The sequence below is a fragment of the Ambystoma mexicanum genome, chromosome 3q (assembly GCF_040938575.1).
Source record: "Ambystoma mexicanum isolate Mex_15411 chromosome 3q, UKY_AmexF1_1, whole genome shotgun sequence".
In the NCBI taxonomy this organism is placed as follows: domain Eukaryota; kingdom Metazoa; phylum Chordata; class Amphibia; order Caudata; family Ambystomatidae; genus Ambystoma; species Ambystoma mexicanum.
Genome location: NC_090926.1, coordinates 163,560,766 through 163,579,502, shown reverse-complemented (window position 1 = coordinate 163,579,502; position 18,737 = coordinate 163,560,766). Strand labels below are relative to the sequence as shown.

General features: G+C 42.3%; 1 protein-coding gene across 5 annotated transcripts in view; it reads right to left on the bottom strand.

Moving 5' to 3' along the window:
- The window catches only part of LOC138582269 (uncharacterized), a 239,628-nt gene that overhangs the window by 23,902 nt on the left and 196,989 nt on the right, over positions 1-18,737 (bottom strand). The window contains exons 1-2 of one of the 5 annotated variants that reach the window (XM_069653401.1): positions 11,746-11,890; positions 11,487-11,647 (exon numbers count right to left, since the gene is read on the bottom strand). The exons of the other annotated variants lie outside the window; for them this stretch is intronic. The gene's annotated coding sequence lies outside the window, so the exon portion shown is untranslated. Of the gene's footprint in view, positions 1-11,486; positions 11,648-11,745; positions 11,891-18,737 lie in introns of those variants that run through there. 5 annotated transcript variants of the gene reach the window in all.

Genomic DNA, 18,737 nt, shown 5'->3' with positions numbered 1-18,737 from the left:
TGATGATGTCAGAGAACAACAAGTACAATGCCCTAGCCCACATATCAGGATTACCCTTGAAAATAACATTAGCTAAGCCATTCGGACCCAAAGTTGTTGATGGGTTAGATTTTTTAATTTGTAATGTCTGCCATATTATTGTCTCAGAAGGCTCATATTTGGAGGCATACATATTCCCGAAATGACCCAACCATACTTCCTCTGGTACACAGTTAGCTTGGATCGTCATTTGAGGAGTCTCAATGTCATTTAGCAACTTCCAAAATTGGTGAGCAGACCCTTCTTTAAGTGCGCACAACATAGCCTCATTATCTTTTTGTAGCATTGAGCATCTGTGAGCTTTAATCCAGTTTTTTATTTTACATTTTTCTTTACTGATTCTAACAAACTTCACAACCCAGTCAGCAGATGGCATTCTAATTCTTCTAGTCTCTTTGTTACATAGATTTTTATGTAAATTGACAAGATAATGGGGATGTTTATTCCTTGATGGCAGCCCCTTTTTTACTTTGATTGAGCTGCTGATCACACTTTCTATGTAATCGGGAAAATTTGCAGAACTGAATACGTGGCGTCTTTCCACTAACTGCAATTGGTTACAGTCAGCAAAAAAGACCATGTTTAAATTCGCCACATTCCCGTCATGCCATGTCATTCTGTTTTTGCTGGCGTTCACAGTTAGATTCTCAGTAAATTGATCTCCCTTAGTTGTGCCCATATTAATATCTATTTCGATTTCCAACAGTCTATGGTCGCTGAGATTTGTGTCTGACAGGTTAAATATTTTACAGGCTTCAAACAATTTTTTAGACAGAAATGTATCCCATTGGACCAGGCATGAGGATCTCTATGTTGCGGTACAATAGGATTTGCATGGGACAGGCCCCAGTTAAAAAAAGGAGTGCCATGTATGTCCCTGCAGAAATTTTCTGGTTGCGCCATCCGGACCTCCATCAATTGGATATTTTCCCTTTACTTCAGCAATAGACAGAATACCAAGGTCAGATTCCTGAGTGAAATTCAGATTGTCACCTGTCGGGATTAAGGCATTCAGGTCACCAACTACTAAAAAGTGGAGACCATTATATTTATTGGACATATCCGAGAAAAGGGAGTTCACCTTCTTGATCGTAGATGGTAAATCATACTGGGGGTTCCAATAAATATTTACGATCAACAGATTTAGTATAAGGTGTTTAGTTGTTAGTTCCACCAGCACTGCCAAAACTCCTATATCCACAGAAATAGACTCCATAATTTGAGAGAGATTTTTTTGCCAATTGAAACCTAGAGTCATAGTCGTTTATCTAAAATGTTTGTGTCATCCATGAATCTTGGATGCAAATAATGTTATTTTTTATTAGTTTGACACACAACTCTTTTGAAGAGGACAGATGGGAGTGACCCCTGGAGTTCCAGGATACCAGAAGTAAGTCGTTGGGTCTGCTGCAGAGTCTTTTTGTCTGCAAGAGAGGAGGTTCTCTTGTTTGTTGCTGCTCTTTGACTTCAGAACTTTTTTTTTTGGGCTAGTGCACTTTCTATCGCTACTACCTGCCAGCCTAAAAACCCCAGAACACTGCGGAGCAGCCACGGAGTCTACTGTAGAGACTTTTTGTCTTTGGGCTCTGCGGCCTCCGCGGTACGCACCGCCCGCAGTGTACCAACGTGGATACTATCAGACAGCACTTACGCAATCTCAGGCTGCTGTGGACTTATACTATACTGCCAGCTCGAACAGACAGCAACCAGCACCCTGCCTTCAGCCCTCTCCCCCTTCCCCCCTGCTCCCCCCTCAACGAGACACCAGCACCCACCACTTCAATCCTGCATGCCAGTACTCCTGGCAACCAGAGGAGACCGCAACATGTAAGCCGCTTCACCGCCGCCAGCTGACCTGCTGCGGCACGGTCCGTCCAACAGACACGGTCAGATTTTATCTAGCGGTCCTGTCTCCCCCAGAGGCCGCCCACTGACACTACCCCAGGCACCAGCACCAGCACTTCCTATCTTCACCAACCAGCCGCCGTCGGCTGTTTTCCGACAGAGTTGCCCATCGATCAGAACACGCCAGCGTTTCTGCACAGTACCATCTCTGAAACGATAGTGACGGATGAGAGTGCGACTAACTACCAGCAATGTTCAACCCCCCCTAACCTTTCACAGTTTGCGGCAACCAACTTACCCCCTCCGCTTCTCTCCCTGACAGGAGGCCGCGGCTTCTGGAGCCGCCCATGTCCACAGCAACGAGCCAGGCGCAAAAGCTCCACGACAAGCTCCACTGCCAGAGTCTGGAACCCCTGCGGAGGCGGAGCCTAGCCATACGACTGAAGCGGCGTGAGTACTGTCACGCTGCGCAGGGCAGTGGCACACCTCGACTCACCGTAGCGCCCTCCACCACTGCAGGTCCAGTCACTTACTGCAGGGAACAAAACACAAAAGTACCGCGACGAGCTGCACTGCTCCCCAGCCTTCCTGCAATGTCCGGAAGTCACTCGGAGGCAGAGCCTCCCCATTCAATTGCAACGACACGAGCAATTCCTCGCTCTGCAGACCCATAGCACACCCCAACCCATCGTGCCTTCCTTCACCACTACTAGCCGCTTCTCCTGATTACGGGACAAAGAGAACTTCACCTTGACATCAGCACCGCTACAGAAAACATTTCGCTCACACCACCTTCGCTGGTGTGAGTTGGTAACAGGGAGAGCACTCACGAATTGGCGTGAGGTGGTAATAGTGGGAGCACTCACGAACACGGACCACTTCACAATTGACTCTAACCACACCCTAGTCCAGCCTACTCGAACCTTTGTCTTATAAGCTCCACAACACCCCAGCGATTTCACAGCATCCCTGGGAAAACGGAAAACCCCAATCTTAGACCCTACTTTTAATACCTCAATACTCTGCAAAAGCAACAGAACCAATCTATTACTTGCAACTCCACATCCCACCGAGGACCTCACTCGGACAACTCACCAAGAGTCCGAAATAGTAAGCTTTTCTGAACCCAGCACCTACCATCTGTGCCTAACTCAACTTAACAAGAACAACCGATCATACAAGAAGACTACTCCCCTGCCTCACCTCTTCAAACCCCAACTAGAACCACTGCTACATTCTTCATACGTGATTTTGGATCCTGCAGTTCAAAGAAATAGCAACGTACCGATCACTGTACCAGTAGACCGAAAGGGCCAGTCCCATAGAAGATCTTGGATCCTGCAGCATAAAGAACCAGTAATGCACTGACCACCTCTGCTAGGAGACCGAAAGGGCTTGTCCCTTGATCTTAACAGAGCTACTGCAACACCTTCTTTTCAGGAAACCGAAAGGGCTTGCCCCTTTGGAACCTGTAGGCTAAAGATATTACAACACACCTTCTACTCTGTTAGGAGACCGAAAGGGTTCGGCCCTTGGATCCTAACACAGACGCAACAATATAACAACGCACCTTCTACCCTGTTAGGAGACCGAAACACAGACGCAACAATTCTTTTACCAGAGTCAGAGTCACACTTCTATCAAAGAGACCGAAAGGGCACATCCCTTGGATCCTGTATTATAGAAACAACAACGTTCCTTCCATCTGGTCAGGAGACCAATACGACATCGTACAACAACCTCAATAGAGTTAGTGTTACACTTCTACCCAGGAGTCTGAAAGGGCACAACCCTTGGATCCTGCACCTACAGAAATCTGCCAACATTCCAAAGAGACTAATAGGGTCCGCAACTCGGATCTCAACACACACACTCCAACAATCAAAGGAGAAATGTCAACAACTCGACCCAAACAGCGAACCATTGTGCGCCCTAAAACAAGACTAAGAACAAAACTCAAAACCACTGCCATGTCTGCTTTAGATTCCTCGCAACTAACCTTGGGACAATCACTCTCAAGAGCCCATGCCGTAAAAACCGACTCGAATTACCCCCAACAGCACGCAAAACTGGACAACGAGCATGTCATCACAACACATGACCCCCTCATAACAAAGACTGATCGATTGAATCCAGAAATCAATCAACAACTGAACGATCAAGTAGATCTATTGAATCAGTTCAACATACAAGTACAAATTCACAGCACCCGTATCACGACTGAACACCATGAAACACAATCCACTACTATCATAACCATGCCGAACCAGCATCCCTTCACCTAACAACTCTTACTACTCAGTCCTCCAACGATGTCCAACCAATAGAAGATAACTCACGAAGCCACATCGAACAGGAAGACCTAACAATACCGACACCTTGCAATCAACAATTGCCCCAGCAGCAAAACAATTCTGTGAGTGCAGAAAAGAGAAAACCGGAATCCACCAACAACGATACCTTGAATAACATCACTACGCAAACAAGCTCTAATAGCAAGGAATCAACCTCACACGAACGAATCATAAAACCACAAGGAGTCACAACAGCCCCCATTTCCGCTTCTGCATCACACGATGAAACAACTAAATCATCTGTCAAGTCTCCTGCTGCCACACAACAAGAATCATCTCCCCCATCACTTGATCCACACAACCATGAGACTGCAAATGATACTATCAAGAAACCAACAAAGGAGCAACACATTCATACATACAAGCCCCAGTCTGCCACTCAAGAAGAACCACGTCCGATTACGAAAGATCCTAACAGCTATGAAGTTGGCAAACCTCAATCAGATGAACCAAGATTCACCATCACCTCACAAAAACCACCAAGCAGTACAACTCAACAAACAAAGAAAGAAAAAGCAAGATTAGCCAAACTCGCGTGGCTACATACGCATAACTCAATCAAACTCTCACAAGCCCCAGAAACTGCTGCCAACCAAACCATAACTAAGGCAAGAAGACTTTCAATGGACATTACAGAAATTGAATCAATAATGCTAAGCCTAGACAAACGGAAATAAATATTTGGCAACAGAACAGGAAAACATCAACCGCATTTAACTTCGACCCCATGCATGACACAGGGAACCGGCCAAAGACTCGTCAAAAGAGAAACAGAAATGAATTAATCAGGAAACCAAAATATTCCTACTCGTTTCATTTATGACACAGATGAATCCTACTACAAGCCTGATCTCACGACCAAGAATCAACAGCCTATTCCTCAATTGAGTGCACCAGAAAGCAAAACCACTAACACTACATCCAAAAACCTTGACCACGAGGATTGCACCAACCCGGGATCCCGACTACTATGCTAGACTTACAAAATATGCTTATTGCAGTACTGTCTCAATCAATGATCCCCTTTCTGAAATTACATGAATCCATGAATGACAACATCAAAGACCAAGCAACTCTCCTAGCACTTATACACTCCAAACAGATCTACATAGAGAACTTCATAACCACAAATGAATCCCGTTTGAACTTGGAAGCAGAACAATCTAATGGATGGCAACAACGACTGTCAGAAATAGCAAGAAATGATTGCCAAGAAAAAACCTAACTAAACACAGAAGTACTAGCTCTGCTTAAAGCTCATCATCAACATCAAATAGCGCCTCAATCGAATACAACGATTGATCAAGTCATACTAGCTTCTCCTGCCAACAATACACCCCAACAGCCAATTTGCCGAGTTCCAACCATCGATGAACGTCCTCCACAATGAAGGACCAAACCTGTTACAACCTCACAAATAGAGATCCAGGATCCCAATTACCCAACTAAGAACACCACAGAGCAATACCAGATTTTCTCTAAGGAAAAACAAGCACATGCCATAAAACCAGCACAGCCAAAAACCAATAAAAAACGACAAACAGGCTCAAGAGCGTTCCTGTGAACAGTGAAGATGATGGATCAAACCCATCCATTACCAACACAAAAGACATGCTGCGCCCTCACATTGGACAACAACGACCCTAAACAGCAGCGGCATCCTGCAGCATTACAGACTTGTGGACTGACAGAGCCACTATCTCACCAATCCACTCATGATGAAGACCTCCTTAACCTTTCAACCCATGAAGATCAGATAACAGATGATACACCACCTCCCAGGCAACCTACAGTGCCCTCAAGCTTCACAATAATAGATAAGTACACTACCGCCCACGAACCACAACTACCGGACATGTACAAAGAAATCTCTGAAGATTTGTTACAAGAAACCTCAGATACATCCTTCAAAACCGACACAATGGCCTCATCATCAGCAGAATCATATGAGAAAATTTCAGACGATTCTATCAGATCACGAGTATCAGGGAACACTGATTGCACACTTCCATCATTCGCCAATCCTCTACAACAAAACCAAATCTACGAAATTCATATTGAAAACAACACCAACAGACTTGAACCACTAATACTGAACAGAACCAATACTCTCGGTCTCTTTGGAGCGATACCGCAACTACAAAAAATAACAACAAAAAAGATCGATCTTATAATATTCAAAGACGACATGCATTTAGACAAGATCATTGCTGAACTCTCCGACCCAAACGACCAAGAACTGATTCTATCAAAGCGTGCCCAGCTCCTCAAACTTGGTTTTAAATGCTGGGCCTCTACATCAACAAGAAAATACCAACCAAGGACGCACCCATGATCGCACAGGAAATGTTGCAACTCGGACTTATGCTCAACAACCGGAAGAATGGAACAGAACAGAACAACCATTCAAAAGAATCTATGACTTCGAAACTTCAATTACAGAAACGGTATCTTCGAGAATTTCACTCAACTCCCAATCATAACAATCACTGAAACCAGAAGTCACATGGTCACTCTGCTCATGGAATACTAGAGGAAACTTGCATCTGTTCAACGATCCCTCAACTGATCTAGAAAATTATCAAATCATATGCCTGCAAGAGACTTGGATCAGTGAAAGCCAGCGTGCAATGGATTTCTCACTTTTCTCAACCTTGCAATAGTCAAAAAACAAGGAAGACCAGCATCAGGTCTTCCCACCCTAATTAAAATAAACCCTCAGTGGACAGTACTGACCAGTGAAAACATCAATCCCTGGACCCAACTAACAATAATAAGGACGATGGAGAACCACCAGACTCAAAAAAACGATGAAATAAGAATTGCACTAATAAACCTCTACTGGAATCCCGCAGCAATAACAACTGAAGCATTCATTGACGGAGTATTCATAACAATCGACAAACTAGCTGGAACTCACTACCATCTAGAAATAATAATCTGTGGGGATCTCAACATTAACTTATTCACACAGAACGGTACTCCCCGAACCCAAGCTCAACTTTCACCAAAAGCAACCAGATGGATGAATGAAATTCTCACTCGGGATCTCATCCTTCTAAACCAGGCAAGGAACAATTCCACTTCGTACATGCCAACATGGTCCAGAGGATCCTCAACTGCAATCATCGACTACTTATTCCTCTCACAAACCCTGCACGAATCGGTCAAGTCAGCCCAAACGATAGCCTCTGACAAAAGTGATCACAATCAATTAACAGTGCATTCACACTTCACCACCAAACATGCTCTGTATATCTGTAACTTCTGTAACCAAGCTGTAAGTCCTCTTGTCTTATGCGCCCTGCTACCTCAGGGTCCGGTGCGCACAATAAATAAACAAACAAACAAACAAGATCCAACCTTGACAGCATGTGCAGTAGAACTCGATGGAACATCATCAAGACTCCACATCCCACAAGCGGCGATAGCTCATCTACTGACGAAACTCCTTGCTTCAAACAGGACAGACATTGAAAAACTGAATTACGATTGGATTTTGCTACCATTTCGAAAAACAGTCAGAAACCGACCACAAAAAACCCACCTCCACACATACAACCAGGAAATAGCAGACAAGAAAAAATGTCTGGCGAAATCGTTACGAAAATTGAATAATACAAAAACGGCAGAAAACATTGCACAGATCACAAAATTTAAACAATCATACAACAATTGGAAAAAGTCTCAACAAAAAATCCTCCTGCAAACAGATGCAGAAACCATAATGAAGACATACAACTCAAACAATACAAGAGAGCTTTGGAATCTCCTCAATGATAACTCCCAAAAACAGCATGAGCTAACGGCCAACGTATCGCAACAAACGTGGATCACACATTTTTCAAACATCTATGCAGCTCGATCACCCCAATCCAAAGAAGAAATAAACAACAGCAAACCAAAATAGTCAATAAACGTCGAATACGATGACCTGATCTGCATGATCAAAAACCTAAATACATCAAGAGCACCTGGCCCTGACGGACTTTCAAACGGCGTACTTAAGCAAGATCCCCCGGCATGGGCAAACTTCATGTGCCAGATAATAACCCTCATAAATGCACTCAACCAAATCCCAAATTCTTGGAGATCAGCTACAATTGTCCCCATCCACAAACAAGGACCCCGAGATCAATCAGAGAACTTCCGTCCAATCACTCTACTGGACCCGCTTGGAAAACTCTTCAGAACAACACTACTGAGACAATTAACTACTTGGGCCACACACAATGGCTGTATCTCAACACGGCAAACGGGCTTTACTGCCAATGTCGGAACCAATATCAACTTAATACTACTGCATCTGATCAAGCACGAAGCGATCAACAACAATACCACTATAAACGCTGCATTCATCGACCTGAAGATGGCCTTTGACGCCATATCACGGGACACGTTGTGGGAAAAACTCAAAACATGGAATTGCCCCCCGAACATTCTGGAACCAATTATTCTACTCTACTCAGAAACTTCAATAAAAGTGAGATTAAAAAAACAAGGCACAACCACCAAACCGATCGCCACATCAAATTGCTTAAAGCAAGGGTGCCCCCTAGCAGCAATCCTTTACAATCTGTTTACATCAGATATTGAACAACACCTGATCAGCAATCAAACTAATCCGCCGAAGATAAATTCAACACCTGTTCCCATTATGGCATACGCTGATGATATCATCCTGCTAGACAAAACCCCTTCTGGATTACAAGTCGCCTTGACATCACTGAGCAGCTACATGAACAACAAAGAGCTAACAATCAACATCTCAAAAACAAAGACAAACCACAAACAAAAACAACACACCAACCAGCATTCAACATCAGTGGAACCGACTAGAAAATGTGACAACGTTCAAGTACCTCGGCATACTAATTAACCAATCCAAGACTGCAGAACAATGGCTGGACAAAGTAGAACAAAAGTCCAAACGCTGGCACGCCAAGGATGCATACTCCACAGGAAATATGGAAAATTCTCATTCAGACCGATCATTGCCTATTACAGACTAAAATACATTCCTTTAATAACTTACGGAACAGATGCAATGATGAACACCAAAAAAGTAAACTGGATGAAATTTGAGTCACCCTTTTGGCGTAAGATTCTCCACCTTCCACAATCGTTCCCAATGCTGAGAATACGATACGAACTTGCAACCCAATCTTTTGCATCTATTGTACGCTGGAAAAGACTAGATATCTACCGAAAAATCCTCTCTAATGAGAAAACTCCTGCAATCCAAATTTTGAAAACCCAACCAAACACCTTTAACAACACGGTGCTAGAAAAATGGAAAAAATCTATCATTAAAGAAATGGAAAATAAAGAGATATCTGAAGAACCCTTAATCATGCGCCCACAACATGCCAAAACTAAACTTCTACAGAACGATTGGATCAAAACCATCCAAATGAAAAATATCTACAAACAGACGCTTCAATGTAATACAGACAACAGAAAAATACATGAACCACCACCGTATCTTGTATTATTTCCAGACCAAGTCATCAGGTTCACATTTTTAAGAATTTGTCTGAACATTTTACCAACAAACTCTCATCTTGCAATAACAAGGCAGATTGTCAGATCACAAAACTACTGCCGATTCTGCAAAGCTGAAACAATACCGGAAACCATTTTCCATTTGGTCATGGAATGTTAGTCACTTGCACTCCAACGCAAGCAATTTGGCACCTTTTTCGACCTCTCATCCCAACAAATGAACACAGAAGAAAGATGGGCTGCCATACTCAGTGGAAAAAACAACAAATACATATATACAATCTCTCTGTTTCTCTCCAGCATTCTGGAAATCAATGCAAGAAGCGCCTGAATCACATCTCAAGACTTTTTTTTTTCTCTTTCTCTCCTCCCCAATTTCCTCTCACAGTGAATCCTAAACACACTGATGGAAAGGTTTGTAATCAAACTAAAACATCCAACAACAACAAAAAAAAAAGAAAAAGAAGTAAGTCGTTGTTCGGACTAAAGATTTTACTTTAGGGTTTTGAGCTGGGCTATGGAATCCCTTAAAGATGTTGCTAACCATGAGCATGATTGCACGTCATCAGGTTTTGGGGGATTCCAATGAGGATGCTTGGAAGCTGGTTCTATCATGACTTCTCTCCCATTCTCATTTTGAAGATATTCATGTTTCACAAAGTTATTATTTTTCATTGCCTCCCTAGCCGTCCAGATCTCTTTATTGTTTCCAAATAATGGAACATCATGGTTTGTTATTTTCAGAGATAAACTGAAATCTTTTACATCGTAAGCCAGCCTATTTAGCTCCATTGATTCCTTAAGAACCAAATCGTGGACCGCTAGAGAATGAAAGACGATACGTACAAAATGTAATCATTCTGGGTGGATAAAATCAATACAGTTTAAATCTGCAGATGTCAGCAGTCTCAAATTCGATATCTCACTAAATAAAGATAACACACTACTTCTGTGTAAAAAGGGAGGGCCCCCATAGTCAAATATGAAAGAGAGAAAAATACTTGGGCAGTCGGTAAATATTGGCCTTCGCCACTGAATACTCTTTAGCTTTACCATTGTTGGTTTAGAATTTGGTATATCTAAGAAATCATCAGGAGTAGTGTGTGGCATATATATGCCCTGTGAGACATGGTCCTTTTGTTTGTTCATTTCCAATGTTTTCCCCAATATCTGAGGTTCTGTCTTTCCCAAAACCTCAGAATGTTTGTGTTACAATACGAGTAATTTCAGAAGTAGGTTTTAAAACTTCATGATCCCTAACCATCTGCTTATGAATAGAAGGCTGTAGGTAGGATTGTTCTATTTGTGTTTCAGTAGTGACTGACTCTATAGTAGATTTACTAATTACTGAGTCTCTATCCATCACTGTAGGTAGAATATATTGTGATAATGTTTTTTCGATAGTTTGCCTAATAAGAGATTCCAGTGTAGAGTGTCAGGAGTTCCAGTGATTTTTTTACCACTCCTTAACCCATTCACCATGTTCTTTTCCTTTTTTTTCTCTTTTCTCTCTCCTTTTCTTTTCCCCTTATTTTTTTAGACCTTTTCCCCATCCTTCTTAAAAATACAATGTACCTTTATTGAATAGGCAAACCTAGCCTCTTCTACCCCCTAACCTTACGGATACAACCAACCACTTCCCAAGGCTCTTTATGGGCGTGCACGCACTTTTCACAACACAATTATGCATGCTCACTTGGGAGTAATCTTTTGAGGAGTATGTTATAAGACTAAGACCCTCACCTGACCCGCCGTAGAACAGCCGCAAAACGTCCCTTCCACACAGAGCTTCACAGCAGCGCGCACGCAATGGCGCGAGTGCTGTGTTATTTGAGGAGTTCCAGAGGGTCAGGTGAGGGAAGGCGGGACTTGCTGCAGATAGTAGAGTAACCAATTAGCAGCAACTAGAACGTAAAAAAACAAAAAAAATGTCACTCTTAATCATCTAGCATAAGGTGGTGGTTAAATTCAGCCACAAGAACGTGTAAATGTAAAATCGTACTGTTTACACATAAGGCCTGGATCCTAGGCGGGAGGAGTCCAAATCTGCAAGCTGTTTGTAGAGGGAACTCTGGTCTCTGTAGTTATGTCAATGTGGGTTGCCTGCAATAATGAACAATTTTTTCACCCATATGATACGAAAATGTTCATATTTTACAAGTACTTTGCAGAGTTAGCAATCAGCAAATAGGAAAGACAAACAGTAAGGCATACCACTGTTCTATAACACAAACACTTGCACAATGGAATAAGAATAAAATTACAAATGGTCACAATCCATACGAAAAAAAGTCTGTAGAACAGCCGCAAAACAGCCCTTCCACACAGGGCTTCACAACTACGCGGGCGCAATGGCGTGAGCACTTTGTTATTTGAGGAGTTCCGGAGGGTCAGGTGAGGAAAGGCGGGACTTGCTGCAGATAGTAAAGTAACGAATAAACTGTGCCGTTTACACATAAGGCGTGGATCCTAGGTGGGAGTGTCCTAGGTGGGAGGAGTCAAAATCTGCAAGATGTTTGTAGCGGGAACTCTGGTCTCTGTAGTTATGTCAATGTGGGTTGCCACTGGTCTATAATCCAAACACTTGCACAATGGAATAAGAATACAATTACAAATGGTCACAATCCATACTGAAAAAAGTCAGTAGAACTGCCGCAAAACAGCCCTTCCACATAGGGCTTCACAACAGCGACCCTTAATATCAAAACCAAGCTTAAATCTTAACTCAAGCCCTTGATCTTCTCAAGGAGGCAACAGTGGGGAAACACCGCTGCTAAGTTTAGATGTGGTTGAGATGTTAGATAAATGCCACTGTTTTAGTCACATCTTTTTTAATTTCTTTTTTTAAAAATGTTATTTACATAATACAGCCATTTAGGCTTTCTATACATTCTCATTCCAAATACACAGCATAAAAAGAATAAAAACCCAATAAATATAACCAAACAATTACAATCCCTAAATGAAAAAAGCTGTAACTACTGGAGCATCTGTGGTATATCAGCCACTTTGTCCCACAGTTAAGTTACCTGATAAATTAGACAAACATCGTCGCCATCAAAATAATTTGCCATAATACTTCAGAAGAGGTGGTCTCCACAGTAGGGCCAATCGCCAAATACAATTTACGTCCGAATAGTCCTAACGCTTCACATTCTAGTAATGCAAGTTTAAAAGTTTCCAATTTCGAGGTCTCACAAAGTCCACATTATCGGTCATCTGAGCCGATGCCCCTGCGACTGTCAAAGACTCACATGGCACCCAGCAGATTAAAATTGATACGAAATATAGGTATCCACAATTCTATTGTAGGAATAGGCCACCAAATAACTGTTCCGCCCAGTATTGCACAGCCAATGAGGTATATAATCGCTGGTAGAAGCTTTACCAGCCAAATTGTCAAGAAGTTGTTCCCGAGTCATTTGCAAACATTGCCCCTTTGCTCGAGTTTACCAAGGGCAGGATTAATAAATGTCCCATTCTGTCAAGCCACATACTAATATCGTGATAGGCTTGACAATATGGAACCTACAATATCTCCCAAAGTCATTAATCCATTGCCCTGAAGCAAAGAACCCTCAGCTGAGTAAGCACTCTTTAGGTACAAGTTGGCATTACCTATCCTTCTGACAGTGTTAAGTGAGGGAAGTCGAGTTTCGAGAAAAATATATTCAAATGGGGTACAGCTTGGTAAATTAAGAATAGATGTAATACTGTTTCTTTCAATCTACCTTGTCATACATTTTGTCAACCCAGATTTCTGCCCCAAATAATGAAAAGAGCCTAACCTTATCCTTATATAAATTGACTCAACTAATCAATGAGTATCCAGCATGTCTACCCGCAAAATTCTTCAGCGCAGCTATAATCAAACCCACCTTCCCCTTCAAACGTTCTAAATGATCTTCCCAAGACATTTGGCGATCAGAAATAAGGGCCAAATATTCACAGGCATTGGCTTGGTTAACTGGCAGAGACCCCAGTTTAAGGCTAAGTTGAAAATTGCCTTTTGGTACTTTAGGACTGAATATCATAGTTTTCGTTGTCCCCAAATGTACACATCACATCATTTGCCTGATTCCCACAGAGCAATGTTTCTAAAGTGACATCCTTTTATTAAAATGTACTTCTGTACCCAGGGTCACACTCTCCAGGGCAATGATGATGGAACTCAAAGATAAGCAAACATAGCTGGTGGGAACATCAGCATGCGTTTCGTTGCGTTTGACGATACTGTAATATCATAAAAGCAATTAAACATGTCAGAATACATCAATTGTGCAAAAAAGAAAAGGAAAAAAAATCACACAAGTGCATACATCATGTGTACATGTATATAAAGAAATATCCTATAAGTAGAATAAAATAAAAACTCATTACAAACAGTGACTGATTCATGAATGCAAATGGAATATAACAATCTATGTTATGTTGAATCTAAAATGCTATAGGTAATTATGCATGCTGTAATGAAATACCCAGAACATATCACAATGTTGCAAGCCAGTCTTTGCTTGACAGATTTACTCTTGGAATTAGTACATTGCAGAGTGTAATAAAATATATTGAAAGTCTATAACATCAAGAACTATCATTTTCTTTAATAGCAGTGGAACAAATAAATACCAACCCTTTTCCCAGAGCAATGCCAGCTACTTATTGAATTCAGTGCTTTACATAAGCTGTCTAGCTGCACATAGTTTGCTGTTTTATACGCCAAGCCTGCAATAGATCTTTTGCTGATGAATACACTGCCAGTTCATCCATTAAATTAGAGCACAAAACTAGTGTGCCTGCCGTGTTTCTGACAGATCTTGCCTTAAACAATGGCTTGAGAAATCTTTTTCTCAAGGATAAATATTTTGGGCAGATAAGTGAAAAGTGAACAGTATTTCAATTGCACCAGGACAGAAGGGACATTTAGGAAACGCTTGCATTCCATATGTTTGGGAATACTCGCCAGTAGAAGAATCTGCATCCGGAACTTTGCATACAATGCTCGTTCGACTTCAGGATGAACATCATCTTAATATATTTTATAACCCATCTCTAATTTGTTGGCCCAATATCTAGACAGTAAGATCTCACTTCCCTGCCTCTAGAAGGGTTGTCTGTTCTAGATTAAGATCGTAGTCCCTCTCACCAAAACTTTGGACCCTTAAGACAGATAGGACGGGTTGAGGCAAAGATTACTTAGTGCCAGGGAATCAAGTTCACGATGACAAGTCCAATACGGTTTTCCCTAGACTTACCCATGTCCTCGCTGGTCCATAGCCTTACCCGATAATTGATGGGTCATGCCCGACAGAACCACTCTATGCACAGAAAAGGAAGGCGAGCTATGTGAGAGGGCAAGAATATGTTTTGGAATATTTATTCTCCGAGATCACAAAATTGGGGCAGCTAGTATTACCACAAATCTATGTCCCATGCTCGCTAGTGAACCTTGCCAACGCCCCACTGTCCCTAGCTAGAATAAGTCCTGCCTTGGCAACCTGAGCATCCCAATGACAATTTGCCATTCTACCTGCTCAATAGGGCCTTCAGTCAGCTGTAGGCAAAGTTTCCCCTTTTTCTTTCTCCACCATGGAACACCATAGATTGTGTCCGTTGGCATTGAAAACATCTATGAATACACCCAGTCCTGCCTGTATTCCTACCAGGGTAACCAAAAGGAGAACTGCATCGTCTGCAAACATTAACACAAGGAGCTTTTAATTTGCTAGTGAGGGGGCAGCCACCTGGTGTGACAACAATTTTTCGATAACCCCATTAATAAATTGGAAAAATAATCTAGGGCCCACAACACAACCCCAGCAGACTTCCATTTCTATGTTAAAGGGCTTGATGGTACTACCATCCATGCTCCACGTCACATTTCCCAGATAAAGGCACCGTATGGCATTCAAAAGTGAGGATGGTGATCCTAAATCTTATAGTATGTTCTAGAGTCACATTCTTGGGACAAAATCAAAGGCCTGTGCCCAGATCAATAAATACAGGATATGTATTCATTTTTCTAAGGCTAACATATTTTTCACAGCTCAAATGTAAGCAGGGATTTTGATCAACAGTACTAACACCACTGCAAAAACCAGCCTGAAGATGGTCAATAACCCCCTTTTCCAAAGCCCAAGCCTCCAGGTGCTCCATGCTGCTCAAGCATAAATCTTTCCTTCTACATACAATAAGGAAATCGGACGATAGTTGGTGGAGCATCCCCTGCTCCTTTTTTAAAGATTTGGACAATGTCAGTACTGATCCAGCATGCCTTTTCTTTGTTCTGGGAAAGGCTTAGCCCTTTTTAGATATTAAGAAATAACAGTACTCAGGGCCATTAAATCTTTATCAGTGGAATGTAATGGGTCTACTTCACAAACAACTTAAAAGCAATAGTGTAAGACAGAATCCAGCAGCATCTTGAATTTCTTTCACAAAGAAGGTAAAACACCTTGGGCCTTATTACAACTCCGGCGGTAGCCGTGCCGGCAAAACCAGCACAGCTGCCGCCGGAGTTGCATTTTTACCGGCACCCGCAAATGGGCAAGAACCGGGTCATGCTGAGTTCGGCAGACCCGGTAATTTCCCATTTGCGGGTGCGGCAATAAAGGACTCCCCATCCCCATTCGGCCCCATAGGGCTGAATGGGAATGGGACGTCAGATGCACCGGCACCATTCAGAATGGTGCAGGTGCATCCAATGTGCTGTGCTCGCGGGTGCCGCTCTGCCCACCAGGTCATGACAGGCGCTGCGGAGCACAGCTCGTAGTGTAGCGGTCCGGGAATTACGGAAACGGCATGCTTACCGGTACCGTAGTTCCCGGACTGCCAAGGTCGTAATGAGGCCCCTTGTCCTGGTTTTGTTCCTTTTGTCAAGGTTGGAATGAACACTAGCTTACCTGTAGCCACATTATCCAGGCTGTCCTGATCCTACTGCAATATAAGACATGCTTGTCTAGAAGGGATAACAGTGTTGCCACATCCATTCCAAGATGGCCGAAATATTTGACAGTCCATGTTACCTCGTTAATATTCATGGCACATTTTTCACACATTATCCATGTTCAAGTCGTCTAGACTTATCATACATTGACTATAAGTAGCATTGTTTGGCCTGGGTATTAGGAGAGAGTGATAGCTATGTACACAGAACCCATTTAAGAACTCCAACATAGAGCTGTAATCAGGCATCCGATTAAGGGCCGTACCAGATCTTTTTATGCATTCAGTTCTTATGAATAGGAAAGCTTTTATCTCTCCTTGCGTGACATTTATGCACCAGTTGAAAACAGAGGGCAGGTGACTTGACGGGAACCCAAACACTTCTATAGATTTTTATCTGCCTGGATGAAACTACAGGCTACGGCAAAGCCTCTGAAAATAGACCTTTTCCCTGGGCTGTGTGTTTGAAGCCTTTCAAAAAGACATAGCACACAGTGAAATAAGGAATGGTTTCTTTCTGTTAATTCTGTAATGTGTTTTATGTGTGTAAATGCCCGTAGATGCTCGTGGAGCAAACAGAAACATTATGGATTTTTATTTTCCCAACATTTTAGTATCCTAGCATTAATAAAATGCAAAACATAATAAGAAATTGGAAGTATCCTCTGCAAAAAAGATGTTTTTTTCAATGAAAGCAAACTTATATTGCACAAAAGTATTTTCTTTCTGTGCCGGGTACATTTATCATCACGATGAATTTATGTGGTGTAGTTAGACACGTTAGGAGGATTTCAACAAATGTAATACATTATTTGATAACAGACATCTTTGCTACACAGCTCTGTTTTGTTTCAGATGGGTCATAGTCATTATCAAGTTTAGTCATGTTTTGGTTGCCTGTTGCATACCTTTTACACACTTTAAGAGGCAAATCATTTTTACGCTTACACTATAATTTACACTCTAATTATGAAACAAAATGTGTAAAATGCTTCCACCTCAAAACCTTATCTGGGGCATTGTGAAGTATGTAATGTTTAGTTTAAGCATCCATTCAACCTGAACTTGCAGCCATTGTGGTAAATAGTAATGTACATGACCAGTGGCAGCAGCATCCTTGCTCGCAAGGGTGTATGATTGTCAGTACACCAATCACAGAGGTCACAGTCTCTTTCACATCGTCAAGACTACAATAAAACATTCCAAACCTGACTCCAGCAATCGCAAGCGCTGTTTCAAAACAAAAAAAAATTAAATAGTTACATTTGTAATCAAATAGAAACTCAATTAAATATGTCCCTGTAGCAGTAATCCAGTTAGGAATTTAACTTTTTATGTAGCGCTTCATGCAAGTGTGCTCTAACTTCCAAGCACTGTGATCATTATTTACTCAGTCGATAGTCTGTTTCCTGACCTCTGAAGGATGTAAAGCTAACTCTGTTCAGCCACCCTTTGACCAAGAGATTAGATGTAGAATTTAACATTGAGGACTTACCTCTATGTACTAGTGTCTCATATCATGGGCATACCATTTACCCGGCGAGAGTCAACCAGAATGTAAAACACATTTTGATTGGCTCTCGCCGGGTCGTTACCCGGTCGAGAATCCCTCAGCCGGGATTCCACTGCTTTGTCCACGGCGGGGGGCGTGGCAGACCCTCAGCCAATGAGGAGGCTCGAAGCGGGTAAGCCCCGCTCCAAGCCTCCACTCGGCTGGAGGCTGCCATCGTCCCCTGCCAGGGATTCAAGTATGTTGTTTTCTTTTCTTTTTCTTTTGCCTCCCACCCTCTCCACCCTCCCAACCCCACTTACCTTCTTATCTGTTGTTTTCGGGAGCAAACGCGCTTGGAACAATTCGGTTCCCAGCGAGTCCGCTCCAGATGGCCGCCATAGAAAAGGAAAACAGACTCGGTTTTCCCTTCCCTGGCAGCCATTTTCCTTGTCATTTTTTTTTGCCATTTTTTTTCTTCTGTTACGAAACGCTGCAGCGTTTCGGGACAGAAAAAGATGCTTTTAGTACCCCAGTCTTGCGGGCTGGGGTACTAATAGCAA